We start from the raw sequence: 17,439 nt of genomic DNA, 5'->3' as shown, positions 1-17,439 counted from the left end.
CCCTCTCCCAGTTGCTTAAGTTCTTGGCAAAAAAGTTGTGTTCGATTATTTTAAACAAGAGCATTGAATGGGGAATTCACTCTCAGATCTGGTCTGCATGGCCAGATAGGGGTAAAAATATGGAATTTAATTCAAAATAGGGGGGTGTGGGGTGTGGGAAGCAGCTGGCAGACAGAGGACACATTCTGTTTGCTGAGACATATGTTCTTGAATGGAACTTCTCCCTTGTGATCGGTTGTGCTCATTCTCCCAACAGAGAGAGGCTAGATATTAGATGGGCATCAGATGGCAAGCCTTTGAAAAATAGATTGAAAACAGTGCAAATAATCATCTCTAAGCACGCACAGAGGCGTTCACTACTGCTGCTGTTACACTTCAAAATATCTCAGTGCAGAGTGGGGATTGTGTAAGGAGAAGCCATCTTACTTTTTCAGTTTAATAAATCCATCATATCCCAGGCTTAGAGGGAAGTGTAAAGAAGAACCAGTGGATTTAGAATGAGCTGGTTCGAGGTGAGCACAAGAATCAGTTCATGAGTGCCTGGCTACCCCAAGCCAGCATCAGAATGCCGTGGCATGTTTTACTGAAGGTCATTTTCGTTGGTAGTGCCTAAAGTTCCTGCCAAACTAAACTCACACTCACCCCACTGCCCAGCACAAATCTAGAAGGAATTCCCTTCCTTGGCAGTTTCAGTGTTGTGACTGGGATTGTTCAGATCATCATTTTCATCTCTGGGTCATGTTTTTATATTTATTTTTCAAAACAAAAATACTACTCTTTAAAATAAAAAGGAGCCAGCATAAATACAAAGGATCTCCAGAAGGAAAGCAGCCAAGCACTGAACCCGACCGGCTGACATTCACATGACAACCACGCTCAGCCTTTCGCCGTGGCGGAGGGTGGCAGCAGATTTTCATAAAGCACGTGTACTCTTTTAAGCGCATACAAACCTGGACAGAACTGTGCAAGTCAGGGGTTTGGGACGTCGTGTTAGGGCCCTTTTTTGCATTTCAACTTTGACTACTCCAGAGTATTCCCAAGTGCCCTTCAGCATCATCCATTAGACTGCATCATCTGTTTAAGATTGCTTCCTAGTACGGACCCTACCCATCGGCAAACAAGAGTGCGTTAGGAACAATCTGCAGCTGCAGCCAGTAGGTTAGGATGAAATTTGGCTTGCAATAATGCTAAATCAGTGGCACCATCCAGGACTAAGCCAAGTAACTTGTCAAAGAACGCCTGAGCTTGTCTGGTGTGTAGGAATACGTCTCCAGCTTCAGTGTGTCGCTGAAACAAGAGAGTCCACAAAGTGCTGGTAACAGGATCTTCTGTCCTCATTAGTCACGGAAAACAGGCCTGTCCTGTCTCCTGTTTTATTTTAAAAGCTCTTCTGTTGTGATTCCATAATGTCAAGCCTGTGTTTGATTTACGGAACCAAACCAGAGCTGTATAATTCTGGGTTTATCCTCACGTGCAAAGAATATAATTACTCACAGTAGAGAATGCTTGATAAGCCAACATATCTGATGATGGAGCCAAATTCCTCGCTGGGTATGGAGCGAAGTCCATCACATGGAGAAGAAATTGTATATTTGCAGTGGTTCTGTTGGTAGGAGATGCTCTTAACATGGGTCAGAGTTTGCCTTCAACCAGACAGATGTAACTGTTCTCTATCAGGAGCAGCTTTGACTGCTGCTGCCTAAGTCTCTGAGTTTTACCCTTCACCATGTTCAATGAATTCTCCTCTATCTTTAATGATCATAAAACAGACCAACTGCAAAAAAATTAGTTGTCTTATGCTTAAGTGTTAATCAAAAGGGAAAAAAATCCATTGATTTCAGTGAAGGTGGAATTTCATATCAACTGGACTCTTGTTTCTATTTATTTGGTGGTTTAGGAGACACCTGTAAGAGGAGACAGGAGACAGTTGGTTACTATATTTCAGGCCTGTGACTCTTACTTTTTTGCTTGTAATTTACACCAAATATTTCAAAGCCAGTTATTCCTTCTAAAACAGCACAAAAATGCCAAAGTGACTATATCAGTAATTGAAAGTGTTTGGATTAGATCTGAAGCAAGGAAGTGTTTCCATCTTCATAGCCAACAAAATGTCAGTTCTCACCATGTGCATGCCTACGGCATCTCAGGAGGGAAAAAAACCCTCAAATAAATAAACAGGTTTAAAGAAAGGGTGCAGACAACACTGTCATGACTGACATCACTATATAAAAATATAAATATATATATGTATATATATAAATATCTGTTCCTGTAGAAAGGAACAGATACAGCTAACAATACTACCAGGGTAATACGTGCAATTCTTTTTGTTATGGGCTGATACACTTAGCCACTTTTTGTTTTCTGATTCAGCAGGCAGAACTTCATTTCAGTGCGTTGCTGCTTGTGTACCGCAACTCAGTAATTTTATAAACTGTACAGAGATGATAAAAGTTGATCTAGAAGTCAATGATGCCAATGAGCTATTGCATGAGAAGGTTGGCAAATTATGTACGTTACCTTCATGAGAGACTTAATTGCATAAACCTGCCCACGGGGTCAGCAGTTCTCTCCTGCACTCCAAAATTCTAATTACTGCCTTCTGCATTGCTTCCGACTAGGAGCACTACATAATGAAACTCTGGCGTTGGGGGAATGTATTGGGGATGGATACAGGCTGACTTGGCCAATGTGCTCTACTCCTTTGTCCATCTTTAAATTGCTGGTCCTGCTTTATCCCTTATTTATTTCGCTCAGTAGCCTCTACCCGAAAGTTACTATTTCAAGCTAGCAGGAGGGAGCGTTCACTCCAAGCTCCAACTCTGATTCCTGTCAGAATGCCTTCTGTGCTGGGTCAGGTCTGTAAGCAATTTTACATATATATCATAATTCCCATCTGAACACATATGTTAGAGTATTCTGAGGCCAGCTGTGCTATACAGACCTCTTATTTAGAATAGCCTCATTTTTTTCTGGAATGGAGGTGACTGAAAACTTGCACATTTGAATGGATTTCATCTCTTTTCATTTTGGGAATAATCTTCCTCCCTTTGTATAATGGATAGCAGCCTTAGCACATCCCGTTTCTTCAACGGCCTCGGTTGCTGAGAATAAGGATCTCATTTTCACATGAATCCTATGGCAGGGCAACCTGACGGATCTAAATTCAATGAAAATTACATAAAATTGAAAGAGAGCAGATGCCATTGTAAATGACGGCAGGGCAGCACTATTACTATCGTCTACTTTGCATAACCATGTCAGCGCCAAAGCCAGTTAGCACATTTCACAGCTTTTCCCAGCAAGCTGCGACTGTAAGCTTTTTGGAAAGAGGCAGGGCTTCTCCTCTTACTCAGGATTTCTCAATTGCCTCAGCCATTCATGCTGGTTTTGCGCTCTTGACACAATATCGGAAGTAAAGTATCAAATTTAAGCAATTTTCTAAATGGTAGGAAGGCCCCCGATTTCTTTCACAATAGTTAACTTCATTGTTTTTGTGAGAAACTTATAAAGAAAATATGTATTTGATTTTATACTGTGTGTTGAGGGGCACACTTTTAGAAGCTCGCTAACTATTTCTTTTTGGATTGGAAGAGGAAAGCGAGGTGTGAGAGACAGATACTCAGGTGCACATCATGCTTTGGCTGGCTTTGGATCCCACCTGCACGTCCTGGGGCTCCTGACTCATCCTCCAGCCCATGTCAGAGTAATCAAGTATCTCTTGCTCTTACCCATTCTGAAAACCGTCTCTGCTGATGATCTGAATTACTCCCACTTTTCTTACCTTCCCATTAGAAAAGGACCTCCACAGTCCAAAGAAAGTGCTGATACAGAATGTTCCGGTGTCTGGGGGGAGTCTTCCTCCGGGCTTCAGAAGACTTTAGGTCAGCCTTTAGGAAGCCATTAGGAGCGGGAGGTAGAGACGGAGCATTTGCTACAGATTGTCCCTTGGAGTTGGAGAAGTAATTTAAGAAAATCCTAGGGAATGTCAGAGCTCTGTGATTCCACAGCCACTTTATACCTCTCTGTAAGTCTTAGGCCCTGGAGATCCTTTATCACACTAGAGATGCTACTGTGTCATCAAAAGAATTAGGGAGGATAAAAATCCTCATTTTTTCTAATCTTCCTTTGCTAGCTAGTTTTTAGATTTGCCGAGGTATCCCGAGCTGGCTGGGGTAGAGGCAAAGCTGGCCCTGTTGCTCACACAGAATCTGTGCATTCGTTAACTGCTAATGTCATCCTGATTAAGGATTTGTTAACTCGTATGTCTCAAATCAGGTATCTGTGCGCTTTGGATTTTGGGGACTGTATACCTGTGAAGGAAAATTTAATGTCTTTAATCTACATGTGCCAAACTTACTATATGTCAGAGCAAGTATTTCAGAACACAGCTCTTTTCCCAGCTCTCTTTGCTGCCATGAGATAGCAAAGCCTAAAAAAATAGAAACTTCTTTTTGCAGCAGCTTCAGAGGTACTGAATTAGGCCCTAGGTTCCCTAGCAGTCCCGAGATAAGAATCCTTCAATCACATTATATTTCCGACTTTCAAAAGTTTTTCTTTTTTTGTTCACCGTTAGAAGCAGATGAAAGTTCATTTGGAATCCTTACACACCTTACCATATAATAGACTACGGTGTACTTTATGAAATAATAAGAATTTTAAAAAAATAATCTGATTTGCTTTAACAGTAGGAAATTTGGGGCTCAGGTGAACTATAGTGGGTCCTATTAACATTGCACACCAGAATTCTGAATTGCTCATGCAATGATAATAAATATTTACAAGATTGAACGGATGGCTTTATTCCCAGTGCTTTATTTCCCCTCCCTGGAAGCTATTACCTGAAGTGCTCTCTACTTTTGGTGATGTTAAACATAATCACCACAATTTTCCTTTTGAATGACTAAGTCTCCACTAGAAAATATTTACAATTGTGGTAAGTTTAGAAGAGAACTTGCATCTACCAATGTTTTTTTTGATGCTTTTGAAGGAAAAGTTGTGTGACCTTAGAAGAACCACCCGACCTTGGTTAGAGGGCAATATCATCCAGCTCTGTTGGGTGAAGAACCTTTCACCAAATCTACTTATAAGCTGAGTTTCTCAGAAATTCCCTTTTATGCTGGCCTTTCTCATGTTGTCGTCTTCCCCCTATACCTGGTTTCACTGTCCTCCCTTTTATTTATTAGCCTGAAGACCAAATGCTCAATAGCCAAAGAAGAGAAAGACCTAAAATGAGAGGTGGAAAAAATGTCTGTGGCAAATTTAAAAGGCTGGGTCATTCACTGCCCTTGTTAAATGATCCCTTTAAACTAGTCTCATAATTGTTTTTTTTATAGGAAGGATTTTCATCGGTGAAAGTGATAGAAACACCTATGGATATAGCGTTAGCCCTGGGTCTAACACAACTGTTGTCCTTATACATCTGCCAGACTTTCATCCTCGAGGCAATGTTGATGCTGTTCTGACTGCGGAAGGTCTACTCTTGCACAGGACAAGATCGAATCTGCTACTGCCGTTCTGATGGTGTCCACCTGCAGCCGTCTGTGGTGGCTTTCAAACATGGGCACAACATGGAAAGTGGCAGTTTCTCCCCATTTTGTGTATAGCAGTTTCTAAAGCTGTTTTAAAGAGTCTTGCTACTAAATTCATTTAATTTCTCTCCATTGAAGGGGAGTCTGATTGATTCCGTCTGAGTATCCTCCATGATCAAAAGTGGGATGAAACAGGAATCTTACCACCCTTAGAAAACAGCTCCATGTAGAAGGTGTGTAGCTGTTTACGTACCCGTGTGCAAAGTGTAATTTATCTTCAGCACTGGAGGGGAAGTTAGGGAGAGCTGATGAATTTTCCTGTATATCTACAGTCTGTTCTGAAAGAGGAACCCAAGAACATGATAAGCTCCATTCACCACCTTGAATTTTTTAAGTTGTTCTTCTTGGATCCACTTAGTTGTTAAGAAAAATAATCGTATCTCATTTTCCACTTGCTCTTTTATTGCTGCAATTCATATCTGTATATTACCTTACCTGTGTGCCCTGATGGGATTGTTTCTAATTTGTTCAAATTCAGAACAGTTTCTATTTGCTCTCACTATGATCAAGGCGGGCTCATGCAAACCTGTGCTCTTCTAATCAGTTTTATTAGATAGGATTGCTGATTAGGAGTCTTTATATTTGTCTTCCAGACCGATTTATAAAATGAATTCTGACAATGGCTTTTTGAAGCTCCTCATTCTAATACAGGTAATATTCAGGTTCATAATAGGAAGTTTATTGACAAATATATTTCCAGAAAATGAAAACTGCAAACTTACTGGAACAATGAGTACACAATGTACTCTTTAGTTATGAACAGACAGTACTTTAAACAACAGACAATTAAACATGATGATGATCTCTTGGTTTATGACACTGGACTAAATCTACTAAGTTCAGGCACTGGAATTGCTCCTGGTTCACAGTGGTGTGAGAGAAGGAGACGCTGCGTTATAAACCAGTACAGCTCATACTGCCTCGCTACTTGCATTACGCAAGGCCTTTTTTGTTTATCCTCTATTTATTCATTACAGGCGGATCTATTTCAAACCCTCTTTTGGGCTTCGAAACTGCTCTTTTGGGCAATTTCACATCCCAGTCCAGCTCAGATAAAGGATTGCAAACCCACGTGCAGGAGAGATGGAAACCTCCCAGTGGGCAGCACTGGGGCCAGTTTCAGTGGATTCACAACAGGGCAAGGGCTGTCCGAGAGGTTTAAATTGCCACATTCCTCAAACATCTAGGAAGACAAGACAATAAGAATATTTCTAAGCCCTGTTAAGAGGTAGTATTAATATCTATGGTATGTCATAATATAAGAAACTACTTCTGTCACCAAACCCAAACATCCCTGTCACCGAATATTTTAATTTTCAGTTTGGAACAACAATTGCTATTTACGTTGCAAAATATCACTGATCATTGAAGAAAATGTGATTTTAGAACTTTGTGACCTGTTACAACGAGAGGGCAGCCGAAGGGAAAAGCTTTTCATTATGACTATTACTGCGTTGTGAATCTGAATTCTTTCCTCAATTTACTGTTCAGTTGAGTCTTCTGCCAAGAGATACTATATTAGAATTGTTTTTCTCTTTAGACGGTTAATGAAAGGTTATAATTAAGATAAGTGGGATCAAGCATCAGATCTCAAATTGATGTTGTTTGATGGGAGCAGCTGTCTTTTTGCTGCTTTATAAGCTCTGTTGGTGTCAACAACTGGAAACCTGAATGTTCTTCAGAATCATCATTAGTTTTTTGTGCATTTGCATTCAGCCTCAGAACAAAATCTCTCTGTATCCTCGTGGCTTGACCCAGTGGTCACGTAGACTTCAGAGCTCGCATAACTTACGAATTCAGGTCATCTTAGGGAATGGGGGGCAACCAAAGATTAATTCAGGCTATTTACTGGTCTTCTTGGTACACTCTGACAGTTTCTTCCTTTCAAAATTCAGCAAAACTTTACAAGTAAATAAACATGGCTCTAATTTTGTAATGTAAAAGTGGTTTTCTTTTAAGAATGGTCAAGGAGTTAAGTGAATTAGATCCACCTTGCCTCCTGCGACACCGCTCCTCTCCTGGCTGAGGAGTTAGCACTAACACCAATTACCTGCCTTTGGATTTATTGCTACTTGGCCCTTCTGTGATATTCCTGCACACGACGGAGCAGAGGAGTAACGCTTTCCAGCCTGAATGCTTTAGTTCTCTGGTCTTTTCACTCGTTACCACTCTCCCACTCTGAGGACCGTCAACTGTTAAATCAACCCAGACTGAAGATTTTTTGAAGCATACCCTGTTACATGTCTTCAGTCTCCATCCACCGTGACTACCGTATGTTCAGTTAATATGTTTTTTCACTGATTTTAAGTGATGAGACTGAAGTGCAAAAGGTAATCTGGGGTACAAATTCAAATGCCTAGTTTACTGCAGTATGATCTGGAATTGTATGCTGGTTTATATTCTTGCTGGAATAGATTTTAGTCAGGCAATTTGGGCTCGGATTCAAATTTCTCTATTGTCAGAAACAATCTGATGTTAGTCCTCAGGCTTACCGCTACCCCTAGGAAGAAATACTGGCACAGAGATAACACTTACATAGCTGGAAGTGTTTGGAGTAACTGTTTTAAGTGACAAACAACATGTTTAAAGTGCCTGATCTGTAGAAATAAACAGTTTGAAAAGTGAGCTTGCATTGGGATTTTAGCCTGTGTGCACAGTTTTCTTAAACTTCTCGTAAAGCACAAGAGCATCTTTGGCAGAAAAGAAGTGATTTTGCTGGAGTTTTAGAAGGAGCAGCAGTGATGGTGCTGGGCGAGCTTAAGATGGCAGAGTGTATTTGTCCAGCAGCCCGATGGTACCTGCAGGGCTACATCCTGAAACAGAAGCTGCGAGGGAGGTGCTAGTGCCAACCTTTCCGCACTGATGAAGTGCAGGATAAATGATGATCACACACGATGCTTCCCCACTCTAATGAAAACAATTTATCTGCGATTTTCTTCTCACCATAATACCCCAGGCCTCCAACTCCTCATGTATAACTTCTCCTCTATAATTAATCCCACACATCCTTAAATGTACGTCTGTGACTAAGTTTGCCAGATGGTTTTTTTGCCTGAATACTCTTGTGTTTCTCTGAGCTGCCTGTGGAGGGGCACAGCAAGACCAAGAGAAGCAGCCAAGTGATGCTGGAGGTGGGCTCCTGCCTGGTTTCTGCAGAAGGAGAACAAGCTTTTCAGGGAACCAGTTAGCGTAAATAATTCCCAGCAACCCATTGGACATCAGGCTTTATTGGGACTATCCTGTTCACTTCTACTCTGTGTCAGCAGCACAGTTGGATCCTTTAGGAAATGCCATTATGGGCTGTAGTTATAAGTGGAAAATATTTGATTTCACAGCATTTAAGTGGAACTGCCCGTGAGTGCTGTTTTCCATGCAAAACACTTATTTTTGGTCCCCTTTGTTGCATTAGCAGCCATTTGGAAAGAGCCCCGCGAGGTGCCTCTGTTCCCGTAGCAGCAGCCTGGCCTGTCCTGTGCTCCCTGCTCCGGACCCGCTCCGCACACCCCGCCCTGGCTGGTGGCCACGGCTGGGACTCGTGGGGGTTTGGAGGTGACTGTTGCCCCCTCCTTCTCCTGCGGGACTTGTGATGGACAGTGGGTGCTCTGTTCTCAACATCGCTATGCGATATCTTATTAAAAAGGGCATTGGATCTTCTTGTAACTAAGTGGTTTATCTGAGAGCTGCCAGGTTTTTGCAAGTGAATGGCCTCCAGAGGTGACCAACCTGCTTGGAGGAGACTTGTTTTAGGAGCAACTCTACTGGGAAGAGTGGAGTCTGGATTCTGAGTTGTTATTCCAAGTTATCCCACGGCAGTGGATTGTATTCCTGGCCCTGCTGGACTGTTACTGGTAGGAAGCCTGTTCTAAAGCACCTTCTCCAAGTTGTAGAGAGCAAAGCCTCCTTAAAGGATTTAAAAATGATTTGTAATAATTAAAAAATCATAATAACGGACTAATAGTGGAGCTCCAAAGGCTTCGCAGATAAAAATGCCCCAGTCTTTCATAAATGAACTAACAGAAGAAACCCTGTAACTGCCTTTTTTAATACCACGCTAAATATCAAAGTGGGGCAGGATTCAGGTATTCCCACAGCTTCATTTTCATTCTTATCTCTCGTCCATTCCTCTGCCGAGAACACGGTGTTTCTGGTTCAGTTATAAAACCCTCCTAGACATTGATTTTGCATTCTCTGCTCCTGTAACAAACTACACGCCAGCAGCGATGTGAATCAGACAGACACAGCCCTGAGACAACAGCGGTTCAGTATGGAGAGGGAAATGACCAAACGTGCTGGATGTGGCTCTGTTGTGACAATACCAGGCTTTAATGGTTGCAACTTCACACTGGGATCAGCTCACTGGGCAGATCTGAAGCCCTGGCACGGCAGCAGCGGTTCTGCGCTTGCTGTGCCCTGGCTGGTGCTGGTGGCACCGGTGGCAGCAGCTCGGTGATGCCAGCGCTGGTCTGTGACACGGGCGGGCAGCAAGAAGGGGAACAGCGAAAACGTTTCTAGTACAGGTGGCTGTAGATAAAACCAAGGAGGAGGCTTGGCTCAGGCCTGGCACCTGGGCTCTGACAGCAACAACGGCTGCAATCATCACAGCCAAATCTAACTTTGTTATTGTCTTAATCAAGAGCTCTGCTCATCAGGCTTAATGGGCAGTTAACATCACTGGGTTTTATTGTCTAGTGTGAGGCTGCTGGTTGTTATCTGCATTTACACTGCGGGGACAGCAGTGCCGGTGATGCTTTCTGATATTAGACAGCTACCATGGCTACGAGCATGCCAAATTCCAGAAGAAGGAGCCATGTCCAAGCTTGGGATTTAGTGAAATTGGTGAAGACTTTCTGCAGAGGTTTGTGGACTGTTGATCAGGCTGTTTACAAGGAAAGTGCCTGCGGATTAGGCGATTCCATTTCCAGCCAGAGGGCATCAGGTATTTTTGCATATCTTTCTGTAAGCAGGCTGAGAATGATACCTGTAAAGCCATCAACCACAAACAGCAGGGGGCTTGATTTAATCAGCAAAGCAAAAGGAGAGGGGGAATTTGAGCTTTAGAGCCTCCCACCTCAGCAGAAAGGACGGACGTCTCCTCTGTCCCATGAATGACTTGGGCGCTTCCCTTGGGGAAATCCTGCTGGTTCTGGTCCTGGTGGTTCCTGTGATGGGTGGGAGAGGTGGCACTGAGCAGGAGGAACCCGAACGAATCCGGGCAGTGGGCAGGGGAATTTGTTTCTTTGTGATTTCCTTCTATTTTTTTTCAGGCCCTGTAGGTAGAGGGGAAAACGACGTTTTGTAGATATTCGAAGTACACCGCTCCCTTGAGGCCAGATGGTTTGAAAATAAACTGGAGGTTACCTGTTACCTGGCTGGTATTTCACCGAGCAGGCCAAGAAAACCTTAGATGGAAAGACTTCCTATTTTTAAAAATAAATTCTAACCCTATAAACATGGCAATAGCCTCCATTATATCTTCTGGGGTTGTACTTAATAATATAACCTTCAAGTCTGGATGTTTTGCAAAGCAAAGGTTTGTTAGGGTATTAGAGGCATGGGTGTGTAATTTTTTGTGTGTAATAGAGCTTGGCAAGAACTTTAATTTCAAAAGAAAAAAATCCAAGCCAACATTGCCAGTCACTGTTCATTTTCTGCTTCTCTAGTGAGTCTAATCTTATGTGTCATTACATATTCACATGGGCGCTTGAATCGTTGTATAGAGTAACCTGAATAAGAATTTAATCACACTGCCAATTAATTTGCAAATAAACTTATTGAAAATACTGCTAAATGCAAGAAGTTTTGGAAATGTAATACAGAAGCTCACCAGGTGTCTGTTTTTTAAATCTGAAGGACTCCAATGTAATCTGAGAAGTCGATTCTGTAATGAAGTCGCCGTGCTGAATTTCAAGGCCTTCGGCAATGAAGAAAGTGCTAGTCTTTTGTTTCATGAGACCACTGAGGTAGGGTATATTTGCAAAACTGAATTAAACAGACTAAAAAGCTCTATCCAAATGCTCTGGCAGGAACTAGAAAATTGGGTATTAGGTTGCGTATATCTATATCTATAGCTCTGCTTGCCCGACAGCGGGACGGTGACTCACCGTATGGTGACACACAGGAGACGGGGCTTCGTCAGAGGCTTTAATGCTGTCTCTGTCAGCTCTCCCAAAGCTTTCAATATTGCTGTTTGTCCTAGGTCCTTCTAATGTGCTCATCCACGTTACAAGCTGTGGTTCTGGGATTCTGCTCTGGAGTACCAGCATCTTTTTCCCACCTGTGTATCGTAATGGAAACATCTTTGTTCTGTCTGCTAGGGGTGAGATTTATCCTGCCCTCAGTCCCAGCAAATGCAATCAGCTTTAGGAAACAACATATCTATTCGATAAATCCCTTTTAATCAAGCAATATTAAATGAAGAAGAAATAGTAACATCTAAAATAAAAAATAGAAGCGCCATCAAAGCCGAGGTTTTACCCCAATGTGCAAGAAATACAAAGAATTAACTGAAGTTTACATTCACTCTCAGTTTTCATGTGGGAAGTGTTCAGCTACTGTGCTGATGAGGGCTGATATAAAACGGTTGCATAAAATCAGAGAGTTTAAAGAAAAGGGTGTATAAAGCCAGTACAAAGATGTCTGACTTCTAAGGAAATTTAATTATAATTTATCTAGATAATGCTGCAGAAGGATCTTTTGTAAAGTCCAGTCATCAGGAACTGAGACTCCCAGCAAAACTTCCCTTTCTTTTCAGAAAACACCTTCGAGCAGATCGTGATCTTAAATACCGTGGGCATCCACACAGTTAATTTTTGCAAGGATGATCACTTGGGAGGAAGAGAATTAGAAAAATGCTTTAATTTCATCTGCTGTTCAGCAGCAGTAGTTTATCAGGATAGACATAGAAAATTCTGTGTTTCTAGGCAGGCAATAAGCCTTTGCCTTTGTCTTTTCTGTTGCTGAGGAAGCTGCTAAATGTAGTTTGAAGTAGGAAGTTTTGTGAGACAAGAACTGAGATGTATCTGAGTGAGGAGAATCCTGGTGCAACAGATCTAAAGCTTCCATTCAAAGGAAAACTCAGGGATCCTACTTTTATTTTTTTTTTTGCTGAAGGAGAGAAATAGCTCCTAGAAAAGCTGTCTCATGGTCATGGAAAACACAAACATTTCTATTAGGGCAGAAAACCAGCTGGAAGGATATTAAAATGCAGATAATAAGGCTGATGATGCCTTCCCAGATCTGAGGGACACTGCACTTGTGATGCTCCAGGGATTTTTTTCACCTTCTTCCATCTGGTGCTGCCAGTGTCAGAGAAGGCGAGTGCAGTAAATGGACCTTGGGGGTGATCCGACCTGGAAACGTCCACCTTTCTGAGCGATACCATGACAAAGCCAGTGCTGAGGTTTTGGGGAAAGGGCTTTGTTGGTTTCCCGCATCCTGAAGGCCAGACCGGGGTGGGTACCACACAGGTGATGCGTGGTGTGAGCTCCATGGAAACCTGTCCTCCTTGGAAAAAGTGTACAGCTGCATCCTCTATGCCACTGCCATCTCCAGCCTTTGAGGCTTTAGAATATGTCCCTCTGCTTCCCCCTCCTCTGCAGGAGACAGAAAAGATGCTTCTTCTGCATTTATTGCTCACTGTGCCAAGATCCTAAAGTGTCTGGTGTGCTAAAAACACTTAATAGCGCAGAGCGGAGCCGGCTGCACTCCATTCTTTCAGTGTGCTGACAGCTCACTTCTCCAAGTTTTAACTGTAGAGAGGAAGCAATTTGTCTGCAATTTCTGATTATTATTTTTATTATTCCCCCTTAAAGGGGGATTCACAGTAGAAAGCGGTTCAGAGTTAGCGGTTCAGAGTTAGCGGCTCAGGAGGAAACAGGTATTTTCTGTGAACTTATAAAGGCATGTATGTCTTTTGTTGAGTTGGTATCGTTGCTTGGCTGACCTCACTTGGATGGCTGCTCCCAGGGGACAGGGTGGTGGCACAACAGCAATCTGTGCTCCTTGCCAGGGGGCCAGCAATGAATTTACAGTTAGCAGAGAGAACACTGGGCAAACTGCAGACAGCACGTGCCCGGGCAGAGAGGGAACCGCAGGCAGAGGCTCCCAGGGCCCCTCCGTTGAATCCGAGACCCCACGATGCTGTTTAGCAGCTGGTTGGCAGCATCCTCGCTTTTGTGGAAGCTGCATCTCCCCGTTTTCACCTGAGATCCCAGTAACACATTTAAAACTGAATTTGTAAAAAAGAACATGCTGGTGGATATATTGCCCTTGAAAGCGGCCAGTACGGATGGCGCTGCCTGGGGGAATGCTCTTGGCAGTGGCCAGAGTGAAACAAGTGTGAGTTTAAATCTGAGGATTTTTATTTTTTGTTTCCAGATTGGTAGCTGCCCATTTTGCTGTGGCGCGGGGGGTTGAAACACCGGCCAGCTCTCCTTCCCAGAGTCCCTCCCCTGTAGAACTGCAAAGACACGTTATTTTACAATTCACTAGGAAAGACTCAGAGATCCGTGTTGAAGGCTCAGGCATAGGGAACACGGGTGCAGGGAGGATGGGGTAATCTGGGTATGGTCATCAGTGAAGTGTCTCGTCCTCCCCAGTCTGGGGTGAACCGTGGGCTGGTCAGAGGTGACCACGTAGATAAACTCTTCATTGCCTTGTTATTCAGACCTGGAGCTCCTTGTGATTGTGGAACATTGGAAGATCAGGTCTCCAAGAGCAGATGGGTTGGTGCTGTAGCGCCGTTTGGGGTGTGCAGAGGGAGGTTGCTATTCCAGAGCACTTCCCGCAGCAGCTGCTGCAGGCTGGAGTACAGAAAGATGTATTTTTTTTGGATGCTTTGAGCCACCTTCCCCTCCTGCTCCCGCCCACCTTCCCACACAGTTGTCAGGCAGTTAGTTTGCACAGAGAGAAGTTTTTCTTCCTGCAGTTCAATTTGTCACAACAGCCATGTCAGGAGGAGATTGTTTGGGGTGTTTTTGTGTTGTTTTTTTTTTTTTTTTTTTTTTAAACCAGGCACATTTCAAGTGTAATATTCATAGAGTCAGACCAGGGAATGGCATCTGCAAAATGAATGGAGCCTGTTCAGATGACTGGGAGCTTTTCTGAGGTGGTGGTAGCCTCTTTGAGCGAGTGTTTTGCTCCTAATCAGAGTCTGTGACCCACCTGAATACTGGTTACAAACCTGGGGGCTACAGAGTTGGTTTGTACACTGGCTCATGCCCCTGTCTGTCTGTAAACGGTCCCATCTTTGGCTTTTATTTTGTTATTTAATGTGATTTGCAGCCTGGCAATAATCTGCCCCTCTCTTTGCTATATATTCTCGCAAACCCGAGGGGCAGTCCGCGCGCAGCAGCGGCTCAGAGTGATGCTGAGCCACGTGGCTGATGCTGGCCCGGCTGCAGTGGCAGTGGCCAGAGGGGATGGAAGTAGCTGGGAGGGCTGGTATAGCTGCTGCCCCATCCCTGCAGAGCCCAGGTTCAGATAAAATAACCCGGGCCACCTCTCCGCCATACGGCGGCTGAACTGCTCTGGTACATCAGCTCAGGGGCATCCCCGTTGCAGCCCTGTGCGGGTCTGACCCATGGCAACAAGCCTTTCCATAGTAAGAGCCTGTAAAATGGCAGGATTAGCAAAACCCACGGCTAAACCCATGACTTCGAACCCAAGTCGTGGATTCATGCGTGGGGCTGGGAGCTGTGCTGGTGGCTGGAGCTGAATCACGACGTCAGCTAAGCTGCCAGTGCAGTCCTGCTTTCCCAGCTCCTTTCTCAGGGGCTGGACCCTCTTTTCTAGGTTTCAGACTACTGTAAACTACACGTTCTGTGGTTTTCTTTTCCTGGGGAAACAAAAGATTCTTCTTTAGCACAGTGTCTGATCCCTGGGCTTGTGAGACACCTTTTGTATTGTGTGACAAATTTGATCAGTGTGATTTTTCTACCTACTGCAGCTCTGTTTCCCCTGCCTCTGCTCCAGTGCCATTGATATTTGGGGCAGATTTTGCGGAGAGCTGAAAATACCTTCTTCCCCATATATTTTTCATCCTTCTGCTTCCACCAACACTACAAAGTGCCCTCATGATGTTTCTGCCTTCTCTTTTGCCATTAACAACTATGTTTTGTGACAAGAGCTATAGTTGCAGTCAGCATGCAAAATTTGCTGTTATTTTAAATAACCATCTGCTCTCCCCACAGTCTGCTACCTCATCCTTAATTTCTTTATTTTTTGGATGTTTATTTTGATTAGCCTTGTCACATGGTGCTGTGAGGAAATCTTGCTTCGCTTCACATGCTACTGCCATGTTGATACAGAAAACTGGCTTACAACCAAAAAGATGTTATTTTTTTCCATTCCCCCCCACCCCCACCACTTTTTTTCCAGAAAAAGTTTTATGTAACAAAGTGTTGTGTAAGGAGGAGAACAGCAGGGAGTGCATCAGGACTCATGGATTTTCTTTTCATCTCTGTCACAAACCCATTATGACACATTGGGCAAGTCACTACAGTCCAGATCTCCTTATTGGGATCAATGCAATAGCTGCTGAAGTCGCGTAAGTAGATCCATAGTCACACCTGTGTAACCAAGATAAAAACTTAACCTAGAGCAAAAAGAAAATCTTGGAAGAGCCATCTATATCAGGGAAGAGCTGTTGTGCTAAAGTAGGTCACCTCTGTTTATTTGCATTAAAATTACTGGTAGAGGCAGATCCCGACTTTCAGAGTAACATTCATATTTGCATGCTGGGTTTGTATTTTTAAGATTTATAATACATACGCTGTTTCCCCATTACACGAGGAGCAAGTCTGCGGTAACTAAACAGCCACAATTCCAGGTGGGGAATTTGTGCATGTGATTGAAAAGTGACATACCATAAGAAATCTCTCTTTGAGGAGTAAAAAATCAGAGAGAAATTGGTACTCATTTTGCAAATGCAAAATTAACTAGTCTGAGTGGAATAAAGAAACGCAGTTTGGCTTCTTGTGAGAAACATATCCGGCAGAAATATGGTCCCACTGAGTGCTTTGCGTGCATCACAATTCTCGCATAGCCGTGGGGAGCAAACTGAAGTGTGGTCGTATTAAAACTAGTGCTGTGCTGCATTTCAGCTCTACTGCACTTTTCATAGAGTCATAGAATGATAGAATGGTTTGGGTTGGAAGGGACCTTAAAGATCATCCAGTTCCAGCCCCCTGCCCTGGGCAGGGACACCTCCCACCAGCCCAGGTTGCTCAGAGCCCTGTCCAACCTGGCCTTGAACCCCTCCAGGGATGGGGCAGCCACAGCTTCTCTGGGCAACCTGCGCCAGGGGCTCACCAGCTTCATAATGAAGAACTTCTTCCTTATTTTTAATCTAAATCTCCCCTCTTTTAGCTTAAAACCCTCTCCCCTTGTCCCATGGCTCCCCTCCCTGATCCAGAGTCCCTCCCCAGCTTTCCTGGAGCCCCTTTAGGCACTGGAAGGGGCTCTAAGGTCTTCCTGGAGCCTTCTCTTCTCCAGGCTGAACCCCCCCATCTCTCTCAGCCTGTCTTTTTAGGACAGGAGCTCCCGCCCTCGCAGCATCTCCATGGCCTCCACTGGACCCATTCCAACAGGTCCACGTCCTTCTTGTGCAGAGGACTCCAGAGCTGCGCGCAGTACTCCAGTTTGCCTTAAGACTTACCTTGCTGCCGGCTGTGGTGGTGTAGAACAGAGGCAGCTCTGCTGCCCTTGGCCATGCGGGTGTTGGGGCAGGGAGGTGAAGCTGGAATCAGGCCCCTGAGAGCAAGCCACAATTAGCTTAATGAGCCTTTGGAGAGTGTTAGTGCACAGCCTGGGTTTATTTATTCTCCTCGCTTTTATCAGTATAAACTGT

At 43.8% G+C, this 17,439-nt stretch overlaps 1 long non-coding RNA gene across 2 annotated transcripts in view; it reads left to right on the top strand.

Moving 5' to 3' along the window:
* The window catches only part of LOC128916839 (uncharacterized), a 33,532-nt gene that overhangs the window by 3,308 nt on the left and 12,785 nt on the right, over window positions 1-17,439 (top strand). For both annotated transcript variants that reach the window (XR_008469059.1, XR_008469058.1), the window contains exon 3: window positions 11,442-11,551. This is a non-coding gene — a long non-coding RNA (uncharacterized LOC128916839). The remainder of the gene's footprint in view (window positions 1-11,441; window positions 11,552-17,439) is intronic.

Source organism: Rissa tridactyla, chromosome 12, assembly GCF_028500815.1.
Source record: "Rissa tridactyla isolate bRisTri1 chromosome 12, bRisTri1.patW.cur.20221130, whole genome shotgun sequence".
Lineage (NCBI taxonomy): Eukaryota > Metazoa > Chordata > Aves > Charadriiformes > Laridae > Rissa > Rissa tridactyla.
The sequence above is the reverse complement of the archived record's forward strand: the minus strand, read 5'-3'. Positions and strand labels throughout refer to the sequence as shown.